Consider the following 15,893-nt stretch of genomic DNA (forward strand, 5'->3'; position numbering starts at 1 on the left):
AGTGTCAACAAAGCTGAGCAAAGGTTCAGCTCTGGAAGTGCTCACTTTACTCTTGCATAAGCATATAGGACAGATCCTCAGCAACCTGATTAAAACCGATAGGTGTAAATAACCAGAATGGTAAAGCTTTCTGCAGACAAAAGGCTTAGTTCCACAGTTTCTGAGTAACCAATGGCGCAAATAGGAGCCCTGTTAGAAATTTGCATCTTACAAAAATTACTAAGGTTACTGGTTATGAAACTAAAAATTTATTTCAGAGAAGGATTATAATCTCATTCAAATATAAAGGGGGAAGCAAAAAAATCGTTAAGCAAAACTTGGCAGCTAAATCATGTAACTTTGAGTTAGAATATATACATGACATCTTATAATTTAGCTTTTATTTGTTGTAAGTGTGAGCACTAGAGAACATACCAAAATAAATGCTTCATATCTTGATGTCTCCAGTAAAGACAGGGTGCCTTTCAGACTAGCAATAGAAGTCTTGGCTCTTTCTTGGAAATCACACGGTATTTGTTTCAGTTCACAGACAATTGTAATAATGAACTGTCATTTGCAGGGCACCATGATTTAATTTAACTGTTTCAACCTTAAAAATTTATAAATATATGTACAAAACCCCCACCAACAAACAGGAAAATAAACAAAATTACAAGGGTTGCTCTTTATCTGAAATTGTCTATAAAAGGAACAAGCTTTTACTCTTACATTAATGATTTGTGGCAATTAGGTGTTTAAAAATACCTGTTTTCTCCTGCCTGAAGGATAAATAAAATTTGGAGGTTTTTTTCCTGTATAATACAAAACTTGATCATTTAAAAATATGTAGTTTAATCAAAACTGTACAAATAATTTTCATTATATAGCTATGATGTTCAAAATGTCCACTGGATTTTTCATTAAGCAATCAGAAGTAATTAAATTAAATTATGCATTATGTATATACATGGTGATGATTGAATCACTGAAAGCATGATTCTAAATGAATCTGACAAATTGTGCATTATATATGCAACTTAAGTTCCTTCATGAAAATTTACTCTTAATGAAAGTATTTTTACGTTCATAACACAGTGCAACAATGAAAGTCATATACTGTAATGAAATGGCAACACCAGGCAGTCTTGAAGGGACTGAACTCTTGGAATATTTATGTGACTAGAATGTATAACTGTTTAACACTGAATATTAACTTTTAATATGGACTTCCTTGATTAGTGAGAGTAGCACTATCTCTTATTTGTGCATTTCTTTTGGGACCAGATCCGCAATAAGTTCTGAATGTGTTATGGAGCTTGTGTCAGAGGCTGATTCAGCCCATGGAGACAAAAATGTCATCTGCATCCTTCAAGGAGGGAAAAAAATTTGAACTAAAAGTAGTAGGTTGAGCTGGTTAGATGTCTTATCAAGATGGTACAAGAGAAGGCTGTCTGTGCTCTTGACTCCTTACAATAATCCTGCTTAAAAATTCAAAGAATGAGCACTGACTCAGCCTATTGACATGACCAGTCTGAAAATCTTGCCTTAATGTGAGGATGTGCTTTCCCAGGTTTGCAGTAGAGAGATCTTATAAAAAAAGATGAAGTTTATTGAAGAATAATTTATTTTATTGTGGCTTTATTTGGTATCTTGTGTGGTCAATTTTAAGATGAGAATCAGTAAAATTAAATAAAAACTATTTTCTCACTGATAGTCCTGTTTTTTCAAAAAGTGAGTGATACTTCTACTGTCTACCACTTATTTTGCCATGACACTTGTAAATTCATGCAAGGAACATACATAATTTTGTTTACAAACGTAAATCTTCCTTGTTTTTTCTGGCAAGTTTAACTTAAGAACTGATAAAAACAGTATGGTTTCCATTTTTTTGGAGATGGCAAACATACTGTGGGTTTTATTTCTGCTCTGCTTCATTTGGCTGTGTCACAGGTTGAAAACTTTTGGGGTCTGAAACACTACTGCTGTTGCAGCTGGGAAATTATTACCTTCTTTGTTTTGCATAATGAAATGGATTAACAAATTCTGATGCCGGTGTCAGCCATTAGGATTCTTAAAGGTCTGTGTCTCTCAGTAATATCTCCACAGCCAGCACACAGATTGCTGCTGCCACTTCTTCTGATGTTTCTCTAGAAAGTTATAGGGTAAAATATTTGGATTGTGGAAGTATTACCTGATCATTTTTAAACAAATCCTTATTGTAATCAAGATCTGAAGCAGGATTTCTCCTTCACTGTTTCATGTAATGGAAACTTGAGAAGTTCGTAGCAAACACTTTCAAATTTAGAAGGAAGAATTTTACCAAAACTTAAATTTCAGATTTCATCAGGGAGTTTTCCTCTTAGGTCAATGACACAGGATTGCCACATTTCAAAAGAAGTCATGAAAGATTGCTAAATGCTAGGTCTGCTGTTAATAAACTTATTGGTCACGTAAATAAGTAAGGCCTCTGGTTAAAATGAATTAACTTCGTTTTTACTTTGCTCATTACATATTTTGATATTTATTAGAAAGTAAGAGTTTAACATTAGGTTTTAGCTTTATGAGACTATTATTCACAGGAAGAAAGATATTTCAGTAAAAAAAATAAAGTCTGCAAACAGTTCGTATAGGTCACTGGTTAGGATATATTTGACAGTAACTTTTAAAAACATTTTACTTTTAGAAAGAAAATGTGTAAATGCCTTAAAGTCTCAACAAGATGATGCTCATTGAAAAAAAGATATGGGAGTTTGAGGTCCATCTTAGACTTGTAGGGAAATAGAAATGTTTCATGTATTTCAAGTACGTTACACACATTCAGTACACTGTGTGAGCCCAGTCAAAGAATGCAAAACCATATAACTCTCACTCCTGTGTAATTTCTGTCACCAATATTTTTAAATTATCATGTGCAACCCACATTTGCAAAGTTTTCATGTGTGTATGAGTCTCTTAGGAGATATTTGTAATGAATATATGAGAAATTAATATATACCAAGAGTTTTTACTAACATTGATTTCACAAAGGGATTGCACTCCTTTGTAAATGGTCAGTCAACATCTTTAGTCCTCTTAGGGTATTGGAACTGGAACACTGAAACTGATTCAGCATCTAGAGTGTATTATGACTTATAGCAAATAATATGTGATGACTTTGGTCAGAATTGGGGAAACAAGCAGAGAGCATGGTTGTACACATGAACCATCAATGGAATATTTAACAGGATAAAACTAGAAATTAATGTAACAATTACAATTGTGGAGCATCTAAAAAAACCCAACAAAATGGGTATTTTAAGCTGTTACAATAAAAATAAATAAGTTCTTTATTTAAGAAGTGCAACATGGAACAACTCTGTTCCTATGCAATTCCAGAAGGAGTTCAAGTGCATAAAACAAAAAATAGAAATTCAGGCTTGCAATTTGAGTGAGTAAATGTTCACAAGCATGTCCCAATAGTAATCGAAAAGTCTACTTTCATACTGCATTTTGTTGCTGTTTTCTGTTGTTGCAAAATATTGCAATCTTGTATTAGCACAGAAATTCCAGCAACACTGGAGATTTTTCCTCTTTAAAAAAAAAAAAAGTTGTTTTCTTAAACAAAAATATGTGTAAACATGCTTGTTATAGTGGTTGTTCAAAAAAAGGGAAACACAAGGCAGTATATATATGTTATGTGCTCTGAACTTTTGCTAATGCCTTTGAAGCCCTGCTCTTTTCCTTTCATTGTGGATGGTACAAGGAGACTCCATAGTGTTTGGTAAACTTGGCTGTCATTCTGTCGGTCTCATTAAAATCCAGTCCGTCTACAGAAATGATGCTTTTCTTTAAGCCTTGGTTGTCTCATTTATCAGCTAATCTAAATCCCAGCTTGTTGCTCTCATGTCTGCAGACACAGACTCGTCAGTTTATTAAAAATACTGCGTTTGTTAGACAGTATCTTGGTTCGTCCTGATTTTTAAATTGCACTCAGCACTCTTATTGCTTTCAGAGGCAACACAGTAACGGGAGAGGAGAAAAAATGGTCTGCTGTATATATTTCATAGTCTTTGTGAATACCCAGATCAATGGATTAATAAGATTGTCCCAGGTTTTCTTTGAAGGAGAGGCATAGCCCATCTTGACAGTGATCAGAATACCTTTGAGAGGTCCCTCATTTGGCAGAACTTTTTCCAAGACAGGATATAATTTGAAGCTGTTTATTGAATATTTCTACCTGTGAAGCATATTCGAGGACAGAATGTATCTGTGTTTTTCATATTGTACTTAGTGTTTTGAAATAAATACTATCTGTTTGAAATTAATTAAAAAAAACTTTTGAGAAAAAGGTAGGTGAACTGTACTATAAATCCTCATTTAAACTACTACGACTAAGATAGTCATATTATGTTTTTAGGGATTCCCCCTTTGAGAAGAAACACAGTGACATTGCTGTCCAGGATTAGTTGCTGATGTAAGAGTGAAATGATTATTTTTACAACAACAAACAAGAACATTGATCTCACTAATGTTCTACCCAATTGAAAGACAAGAGGTTGCATGTTTTCAGATCTTCTGTAGTGACTTAACACCTTTACCAGACCTCATTGTGGCTTGCTACTCTATAAAAAGAGAAGCTCAGGGTAGAGACTGACAAGAGATATTTCATTCTGTACAAATTCCTGGTTGCTTCTAGCAAAAGAGTTGAAGAATTCAAAATTAAGAGTCTTTTTTGTTAAACTTGGGAGTACTCTGAGGTTTTTTGCAAAAAGATTCTACATTCATACGGTACTGTTTATCTGAAATAATCATAAGTTGGCCTATTCTCTGATGAAATTGCATAACAATTATTTAACTTGCTACATCTAAATACAGATCATGTAATGACTGAACTCTCATTAATTGAAGGTTTAACTTCATTATCCATCAAATGTTTGCAGGAGCTCTTATTCTGACGTAGTGGCTTCTCTGCTAACACTTGTTATGGTTTTGTCTTCCTGGTACATTGACAGGAGGAAATTAAAAAAGGGCTTTTCTAAAGGTTAGTTAATTAAAGATTATAAATTTTGTTTTGCAGCTGTAGACTCCCAGATGATTTAATTTTCCAACAAAGAGTATTGAGCTAGTAAATTAAAGCTTACCTTTTATGTGTAGTGTTAAATTTCCAACCAAATTAAAGGTGACAGAATAAGAAGGAGGCCCTTTGCATTTCTCAGTGTGCTTCATCTTCCATGATAACTTATAACAGATCAGTAGCACATTTACCATTCAACTTACACTACACAGTCATTTGAATAGCATTAAACACTATTGGGAAGTAAATGTATCTCAGTTAGACAGAGTACTAAAATTAAGAGAATCTAACATCTGTTTTCTTGTTGGCTGCAGTCTGTTTTCAGGCCTTGAGCCTGTCACTTTACCGTTCTATAACTCTGTTTTCTCAATAGGTGAAGTAGGGATAATGAACATCTTAGGAAGTGCTATGAGATACAAGGGTGAACACAGGCACTGCAGAAGTGAGGAATTTTAGTTAAGAAATCTCCTCTTGATTCTACTTGTGTGTTGGTTTAGCTAATAGTGAGTTAATCTTCTTCATGCATTTAGAATTTTTTCCTTTTAGTAGCTAGCATGGTCTTTTATTTTTGATTTAGTGTGAAAACAATGTGATAACACTGCTTTTTCCATGGGATAGATTTAATGGTTTCTTTGTAGTAGCTAGACTGTTTTGCAGTTGGTATGAAAAGAATGTGAGAACTTACTGATATTTTGGCTATTGCTAAGGAGATGAAGGACTTTTTCAGCTTTCCAGCTGCAGGTGCACAGCAGCTGGGAGGGGTACACAGACAGAACAGCACCTGGATTGACATCCAGGCTGGCCAATGAAATATTCCCTGCCATTAGCATCATGCTCCATATATAGCTGGATTCAGCTTTTCTGGCTTATTAGCTCAGTTTGGAGTTCTTTTTGGGAGTTTGTTTTTTCTGACTCATTAGTTCAGCCTTTTTTGCTGTTCTGACATTTTGCAGTTAGTCTTTGGCTAACTACGTATATAGTAGCAGAAGTAGTAGTATAACATATTATAGTTATTACTATTTTCTTGTCTTATTAAACTGTTATTTTCTCAGCCCATGAGCTTCTTCCTTCCCTTTTGATTGTTTCCTGCATTCCACTTGGGGAAGGGAGAGGATGAGCGAGTAATTGCCATTGTTCTAGTTGCTGTCTGGGATTAGACCAGGGCAACTCGATTAACAAGCTGTTTTAGCGCTGCTAGAGTGGGATATATAAGAACAGAAGAATCACTCCTGCTGAAGCATTGCAGTAGAGATCTTGCAGGTGGGTGATTTCCTTAAAATCAAGCAAATGTTCTCAATTATTTGAATATGGGAGAAGTGTGTAAATATTTGTAAAGGTTCCTGCAGGTTCTTTTAGGGAGTTTCAAATGCACACGGATTTTCTTCTTTTTTTCTTTTTCTCCTCACTCTTGAAGAGAGGAGTGTTATTTTCTCTTTATTCTTTGAGTATGTCTTTTCCTAGACTCAATTAATTACTTGCTCAATTCACGACAAAGCCTAATTTACTCCACCTAACCTCAGACATTTACCCACTGAAGGTGCCTAGCACCTTCCATTGCCCATGGAAATCTCCTAGAACAACTAGGTTTCTAGCTGACAGGAGAAGCTGGGAATAGATCTCACTGAGCCCCCCAGCTTAATTGCTTATTTTTCTAACTGGCTGCACTACTCAAAAACGTTACTTAGTGAGACTTGCTGCCCAAGTGAATCTGAGACTGCAGTACTCAAACTCATGAGCTACATCCGCGTTGGCTGACAACTGTGTGAATAAGGACAAGAACACTTTGGTAGCATCTCCAGGGTTGGGGTTGAGAGCTGTTTTCTCTGGAATTGCATATAATTACATAAATTAAAGGCTTGCTTGCTTATAATTTTGAGTGTCTTGACAATAGCTGTATCATTCCAGGCATTATTAATGAGCTTTAGTTCCTGGTAACTATTCAATAATTTTTGATAAAATTCACTATATTAAATACTAAAGAAAGCTAATAGAAAGTTGCAAATAATTTTTAATTACTTTTTGGTGATACACATAGAGCAACACTTCTCTACTTCTTACTATCCTCTTCAAATAGGACAAAATGGAGTTGTCTATAGCTGCTAGGCTATCTGTACAGCAAAAACAAAACAGCAGTTGGAAACTACTTTTACACGCACTTTTTATTAGATCCAGTGAAAAGTGTTCTAGGTGTGTACTATCTTTATAGCATTTCCTCTTGCATCTGACATACCTAATTTATATGGTGTCATGGCCTCAATTTTCTGTCTCTAAACATTTTTCTTCTTTGGGCATAGGCAATAAATTTAGACTATAAAGGGAATGCATCACAGTTAATGATGAAAAATTGGATTTATTAAAAGCTTAATTAGATTTAAATGACACAATCTTTTCCCTGTATTTCTCATCTTTGTTTTAACAATGTCTGCCAGGTAAGTATGACACATTCCTGTAATGTCAGGAAACAAAGTATCATTCAATATTTTGTTACAACACTTGGTGCTGTTTTCACATCCCTGAATAGTTTAATAAGAATCAAGGTGCTGCCTTTATTAATACTTACAGACAATTTTCTTACCAATAGGGTGGAAATGACTCAAACTGATGCTGGGTGAATGTTTTTACTTGCTCTGGGATGTTTTATGCTCTGTTTTCTTTCTGTTCCTTCAAAAGGATAAAAGCAGAAGGAATCTGGCAGGGAATCCTGTTAGTGCTTATGCTGCCTGCCCATTTGTAAACAAACAGCTCATGCTTCACAGCCAAGGAAAAGCTAGAGGCTGGCATACCAGGTGAGACAGACCTAACAAAACCATGTAATTCTGAGACTTCAGACAACGGAAGTCTAAGCAAGTGAAGGTAACATATATAGAAGGGACGATGATGCTGACAGCAGTTGCTGTATGGCCAGTGCAAGGTTGCAGTTCAGGAAAAGGCATCTAGGAAAGGGTAATGACAGACTGAGAGACTTATGTATAAGTGCAGTTCTGTGAAGCAGCTTTCTGGCGTTGCATGTAGCAGCTCAGGAAAACAAAACAAAAGAGAGCACTCATACATGCTGATAAAACTATCAAATGCAAAAAAAGGTAAAAGCTTCCTGAAAAGTACAACAATAGATTTGCGTACTTCATTAAAAGATAAGAACTTCCTTGCTGAAATAATAATAATAATAATAAAATCTTTATTTCAAATAGGAACCTCGTAGTTCTTTATGGTAAAGGGCCCTTGTATAATACCAATGGCCAGATCTGCTACAGACTATGTGAGCAGAAGGTGGATAAATGCTAAAGTTAAGTAGCTGATACAGATTTTTTTTGATGACTGCTCTTCCAGCAGTATCTGTAGTGTATTCAATTGTTTTGATATATCATTACATTAAAAGAGAAAAGCATGTTGATGTAAAAAAAGTGGTATCAGTTTTAAAACTTGAAAGAAATACATTTTAAGTTACTAAATAATGAATTACTCTCATTTTCATGTGGAATATTGACTTTAAGCCCGGTTTGGTTCTGGCACCTTGAAGGCTTACCAGTACATAGCTTGCAATTTGAGTGTGTGTATACCTTTTCTCTCTGCTTTAAAAGCTGTAAGGTAACAAAGCTGCTAGCAGCTTTCCTGAGGAATTCAGATTATCCTCATCATCTTCCCTCTTAGTATTTTATTTGTTACCCTTAAAGTTATAATATTTTACTTACGTATATGTGCATATATTCCTCACTAATATTTTATTAAATTGAACTCTTTTTTTTTTCTGCTTTTCTTATATACTTTGAATCATGTAGGAATACAATAGAAATTATAGGGGCTTGAATTTCTGAGGAATTACTTGTTTTTTTCTAGCTACGTCATTGGATACCTGTATGATAAAATAAAATGTTACTTCTCTTTATAAACTGTATCAGTTTTCAGTCTCCCATGGCTATAATAATTCTTATTGCCATGGATGTATTAATCAACAATTAGGTCTACTGGATGGTCCATGAACATCTTAGTTTTGTCATTCCCTTCATTCATAAAGGATTGGCATGTGTGTGTGGTGTTTGCCATCAGACAGGTTACAATCTTTCCTATGTAACTACTATTTAGGATGGCATAACGTATGGTTTAAACACTTAAGTACATAAGAGATATCAAGTGCTGGCAAAGGCAGCTTATTGTAATGCCTGTATGATGAAACCTGGAGTTTCAGAAACAAATTTTTTTTGATATTTGACTTGAAATTTTAATGAATAAACAGCATTTCAGTACGCATAGCTGCTCTTGCTTAACATGGTCACAAAGACAATGAAAGGATATATCACAGTGGTTTGGTTCTGCAGAATCTCCCATTTTAAGCTGCAGCCCTCATCAGATACTGTGGCTGTCAGAGAAGGATGTGAATATTGCTGGTACCAGCCCTGCACTTCCACTGTCGTACCTTGCAGAACACTGCAGCAGTTGGGACTCTTTGACCTCTTGCTTTCCCCAAGGCACAGCCTTAATTTAAACCTAAACTATACACTACCTCGGACTTGGTGTAAGCATAGATACCATTAATATCTAGATTTCTGCAGCTCCCCAAAGAGGATATATGAGTTGCTAATGCCATCCCTCAGTTCATTCCTCTGGAACTCGTGAAATACTAGGTTGCTGAGGTGTTGCTTTCCCTGCTGTATGAAACCCTATGCTGACCCCAAATATTTCCTAGGAGATAGGTATGCACTGGAATCTGCTGACACCAGGTGAAAACATTACTTTTCTGTTGCTTGCCAAATACTGAAGGTGTTGGGGCTTTCCAGTTCAGGTTTTTACTCATACTGTGTTAAGGAAGTTTCTTTTCCTTCTCGGTACCTGATGCAGAGACTCAGGCATGGATTTCAGAAGTTATTCCAAAATAAATAATTTATTCACAAGGTACAGCATAGAACAGGTCAAGCTGGGTGCCTCCTGAAGAGGGAGCCCCAGCCAAAAAAAAAATACTTGGACAATTATACCCCCACAATCCAAGCCCTTTCCCCCATATATCACTCTGGGCCAATTGCAAATTAGAGTTTGGGGTCTCCCTGTTTTTCATTGGATCTCGTCATTTTCATCAGGCAGGCTGTCAGTGAAAGTCCTGACCTTCAGTTGCTATTTTGCACCTGCAGCTGGAGAAAAATAAGTTCTTGGCAATAATGAAAACATTATTCCGTTTAGTCTTCTTTTAGACACCGTTCTGTTCCTTTACTTATCTCTAGGGGTCCAGCTCTCTGGTAGCTTGAAGACTCTGAGGACTTTTTTCCTTAACACAGCAGAAAGTTCAAGAGTTCACAGCTTGCAGAAGTTATGCGAAGCAAACTGAGTTATGCTAAGTGAATTCTATAGAAGCAGTTTCTAAGCAAGTTCTATAAGAAGGAGTATACCAAATAATACAATAAGCAAAGGCAGTCTGTTCCCTAACACTAGTTTGAAATCTTCCCTGGAGAAGGAATAAGATGATAAACTTGCTGTGCCAAAGAAAAGCATTTGGAAGGAGAGCTGGCCAAGGCCAGGTCAAAGTGTCTACTGGGGAACTTGCAAGTTCCTACCATGTGCCAGGCTGCGTAGGTTGGTCTATGCCTGTAAAGTTGACTCTTGTCTCAGGAGTAGGTTTCAGAGAAATTGTTCCTGCAGAGCATGGAACACAGAGGCTTTTTGCTCCTCTGCTCACACCTATGCCCTCTGCCAGGGGTCAAGCACAGCACAGTATTTGGATGGCTTGCCTTGCCTACTGAAGATTATTCCCCTGTGCAGATGAAACAGTGACGATTGGGAAGATACGACAGGGAGCAAGCTGCTGCCAAGACAACTCCTTGCACTGAGGGGACCTGACCAAGCTCTCAGGTTGGCAAGCACTGCCTATGCAGGCTGCAGCAGGAGCTGCTACTTGCAGGACTGGTGTGAAAGAGCCCTGCTCAGAAGGGACTGCCATTCTGCCATTCTGAAAAAGGGCTGTGGAGTGGGAGGCATGAAACGGTTTTTAGGTATTCTGGTTGGACTTCCCACCTACCAGCCCAGGCCTGGCACTGTGGTTGGAGGGGCTTCCCTTGCAGGCTAAAGGTTTCTACTTTCTCTGAAAACCTTTCTGTGTAGGTGCCATGGTACAGGTTCTCCCCATTGAGAATAAACTGCTGAAACGTCTGTTTGTAGCAGGAAGAGCTGAGCAAACTTCAGGGTAGGCACATGCTGTTTCATGGAGTGTTGCATTCAGGGCTCATGAAATGGGAGTCTGGAGGAGAATGGCACAAAGGAAGCGGCTGACAAAGCTGTTTGCTGGCGTCCATCTCGCAATCCTTTCTGCCAGGCTGAGCCATGTTTGGCACAGTGGTCAGGATGCCTACCTTGCGTGTAAAAGGTGGCTCTGTTAAAAGTCCCCCAGCAACATTTTTGACAAATAGCTTGGGGTAGTTCACTCTGCCTAGCTGCGTTACTCTCTTCTCACAGAGTATAAGGATCTGGCCACTCCATTATTTTTACCAGGAGTAGCTGAAAAAGTCACAGACGGAGCAGAAGGTACATGGGAGGAGTGTGGCTGAAATTATTGTTGGGGGACTGGTGGGGAAGTGTCCCACTCTGGAGGAATGCGTCTGCTGAAAGGGACTCATCTTTCTGTTTTCAATTAAAAGTTAAAGACGGCCAGAGTCTCATTTTACAGAATTCCAAGAGCTAAATCAGGGACTGACATTTGTAATGCCATGGCATTGGCTCCTTTGACAGAGCCCTGAGTGTTTATGTAAATCCCAGTCATGGCATAGTTTATGTTGGGAGGGACCTCTGGAGCTTGCTTCATCTGACCACCCCAAATTGTAGTGTTATATGTGTGGTTTTGTTTGAACAAGGAGAAATCGACATCAGATAGTCTGAATATCTGTGGTTATTTGAAAGCTCCCTAGGACTGGAAGACTGGTACAAGTAGAATACCATTTGTCACTGAATTTTGGGAGTTGTTTAGTTGAAGTACGACTAATGGTAGGGTTATTTTTTGGATTAGGAATAATATGTACTGCAGATAATGAAGAGGGGGTTCTTTGCAGAATTTTATTAATTCTCAGACGCTGGTTTCACTAGAAAGAATAACTTATCTGAAAGTTTAAGAGTGCCTCAAGAGAGGTAATTTTATGAAACTTTTTATTTTTTCTTTATAGGACTTAATGACTCTCTACCATAAAAGTGTTGCATATACATAACTAAGCTTATTTTTTTGTTTAAAAGGTTTGTGTTATTTTGGGTGGTCATGCAAAGAGAAGGTCTAAGGAGAGCCATGCCAAGCTTTTGACTGACTATGACCCTGTCACAAGTTCTTCTGTTTGTTGAAATTGAGTATCACTGATTTAGCACAATATCCTAAAGTTTAGATGTCCTTTGTGAAAGGAAACAGAACTTTGGCCCACAAAGACCTGAAAAAAAGAAAGCTGTGCTACTTAGGAGTTCAAAAGGATGGGCAAACTGGCAAAATTCAAATCACTTGTCAAAGTAATCCTGTCCATCTGGAGGATTTAAGAATTTTCCAAACCCCGACGGTCTCTGCCAAACCTAAGTATTCTGATGAATTAGCAATTTTGGAAAAAAACATTTGATTTCTCCATTTTATGTGATACTGATATTTAATTTGTGAGATTTATAGGCATCTGAGGATGTAATCATTATTATTTTGACACTTGTAGCAATTAGGTTTGGTCATGTTACTCTACTAACAGTTGCATTATTCTTCAGTCTAACCCTGCTCAAGAGCACAACTATTTGCTAATTGAGTGCTGCAAATTATTTCATTTTCTAATGGAGATTGAGGGTGAGATCTGATCAACAAAATAGAAGCAGAGACAATTTGGTTTATCACTGGAAAGCTGACTTTCTGAGTGACAAGTATTATAGATTTTCTTGCAGGCAGGAAGAAATCTGTTATAAAAAGGTGAAAAGAAAAAATTATTGGGTACAAGAATTTAATGAAGTTGGAAATCAGTGTAGTCATGGCAAAGCAAAGAATTAGTTTTAAAAATGTCTTGTTATTTCAGTATGCAACACTTCAAATATTTGCTTTTGATTAATATAAAAACTAGAATAAGCACTTTTTTGATTACTAGCAGTCAGGATTCAGGACAATACTTTTCTCTGTATTTAGTGATTCTGAATGAGAATTCTTGTTAAATTATCTAATGATGTTTGTCCCTTGAGGCCAAATTAAATCCATGACCAGGAAAGTAGAATGCAGATTTGAGGTTCTGAAGGAAAATTGCTTTAGAACATCAAAAGGGAGAAAGTATTTATTTGCTTTGAAATTAAAATCAAAACAACAACAGCAAAACAAAGAGCTACATATTTAGTGAGATTGTTTACTTGCATATAATTTGTCATTATATTTGTCATTAACACTCATAGTGAAGGCATATGATTTTGTCCTGTGTTAAGCTTATTTGAAACAGAACAGTACTTGTCAGAATGACTATTACACAGTAAATGGACAAATGCAACTAAAATGGAAGACTTACTGCATGTAAAACTTGTGTAACTTACTGGGTAATGAGATGATAAATGCAAGTATTTACTGTGTTTTCTAGACCTGTTTGATGTTAAGAATTTCTCTATTTTGAAGTCACAGGAGAGATATTATTTGAAAGATGTCTTTAAGCACAATGTTTGCACTAAATTAACTTGCATTGCTGCACTTGCTTATTTGTTTCTGTGATATATGGAGCACAGCAGATAAGTCAGTGGAATTTCTGATTTCTGAAACTGTAAGGAATGTGATTTAGACATGAAGTCTTACGTATATGTGCTTATTTTTACATAAATCAATACAGTCACAGCTATTGTATGCAGTGCTTTTGATCTGTTTATTTAAGCAGATTTTATAAAAGTAGTATCATGACCCATGGCATACAGATAGGTACACAGTGCTGCAGAGTGCTTCATAGGATTAGTGAGCCTGTGCGGCTCTGCAGTGACACACATACATGGTCCGATATCTGACCTGGCTTTCAGTTGCCTGGCAGCACAGAGTTCTTTGAATCATAATGCCTAAAGAAGGGGATATTTCATATTGAAGAAGACCTGTTAAATGGATATACAGTAAAGATGGCATTGTTATATCCTTTCCTACATGCTATATGAAACTGAACATCAAATTATACCATTTTTGATTGAAAGATAGTGGGCCCTTTCTTACTCTCCGGGCCTATAGGAATATCTCAGCTGAAGTTGTACTTTACCTGATTTAGAGTAAAAAGGCAAGTTTTGTCTAAATGGTCAGCAAAATGGGTAGAAACTGAAAATTTACTTGGATTAAATCTTTATAACAGACCCTGATTTTCATGGAGAATATTAACCTTCCTGATAAAAAAGGCAACACAGTAGGACACAAACAGTCAAGAATGTTTCTGGGGAGTGCCAGGGGTACTTGATACAGGTACTGCATGGGCTAAGCAGGTGATGCACAGCTGGATCTCATAATCACTAACAAGGTAGAACTACCTGGGGCTGCGGTAGCCGGTGGCAGCCTTGACTGTTGGTTACCATGAAATAGGGGAGTTGATGCTGCAGAGAGTGAAGGAGCTGAGAACTGCACTGACCTGGGCTTTAGGAGAGCAGGCTGTGGGTTATGCAGGGAACTGGCAGAGGGGTTCCTATATGAGGAAGTTTGAAAGGGCAAAGGAGCTCAAGAAAACTGGCAGGTCTTAAAGGACAATCTCCTCCAACTGCATGAACAGTCCATCTTGATACTTAAGAAATTGGCAGGTGTTACAGAAGATGAGCTTGGCTAAATAGGGAACTTGTGACTGAAATCCAATATAAAAAGAAATATACAAGAGGTGAAATCAGGAACAAGCCTCAGTATGAATTCAGAAATGCTACTTGTATATGCAGGGATGATGGTAGGAAAGCCAAAACTCACCTAGAGTTGATGCTTGCAAAGAACTTGAATGGCAACAAGAACTTCTACTGCTGTGTTATTAAAACACTGAAAAAGAAAAACGTGGGCCTAGGTTAATACAGCCCAGGATACTGTTGGTTGTCTTTGCTGTCTGAGCACACTGTAGGCTTATGCTCTGTTTGCTGTCCGCCCAGATCCCCAAGTCCTCTTCAGCAGATCTGCTTCCCAGCCAGGCAGTTCCAGCCTGGATTATTGTGAGATAACCTGCTCATCTGAGGTACTGGACTTTGCATTTGACTTGGTTGGACTTCAGGAAGTTCCTGTCAGCCCATTTTTACAGTCTGTATAGGTCTTTCTGGATGACAACTCTACCCTCAGGTGTACTGACTGGTCCTGCCAGTTTGGAGTCATCTATGAACCTGATGAACAAGCCTTTTATCTAGGTCATTGGTAAAGATGCTAAACAGGACATGTTTCAAGACAGATCCTTGCAGTATTCCTTCTCATTGGCCTCCAGGTAGAGTATGACCTGATGATGATTACTTTAAGCCCAACTATCCAGCCTTTTTTTTTTTTTACTTTTTAGGTGTATTCTTATCCAGAACATAACGTCTAAGCTTGGATATGGATGACTATAGGAGACAGTGTTGAAAGTCTTGCTAGAATCTACGTAAATGACATCCACTGCTTTTTTCCACAAATCCATTTACTTCACAGAATCACATAATGTTAGGGATTGGAAGTGACCTCAAAAGATCATCTAGTCCAATCCCCCTGCCAGGGCAGGAACATCTAGGTGAGGTTACACAGGAAGGCATCCAGGTGGGTTTTGAATGTCTCCAGAGAAGGGGAATCCACAACCTCCCTGGGCAGCCTGTTCCAGTGTTCCGTCACCCTCACTGAGAAGAAGTTTCTTCTCACATTTAAGTGGAACCTCTTGTGTTCCAGCTTGAACCCGTTACCCCTTGTCTTCCTGTTGGTCGTCATCGAGAAGAGCCTGGC

This window comes from Caloenas nicobarica, chromosome 1, assembly GCF_036013445.1.
Source record: "Caloenas nicobarica isolate bCalNic1 chromosome 1, bCalNic1.hap1, whole genome shotgun sequence".
Classification (NCBI taxonomy): Eukaryota; Metazoa; Chordata; class Aves; order Columbiformes; family Columbidae; genus Caloenas; species Caloenas nicobarica.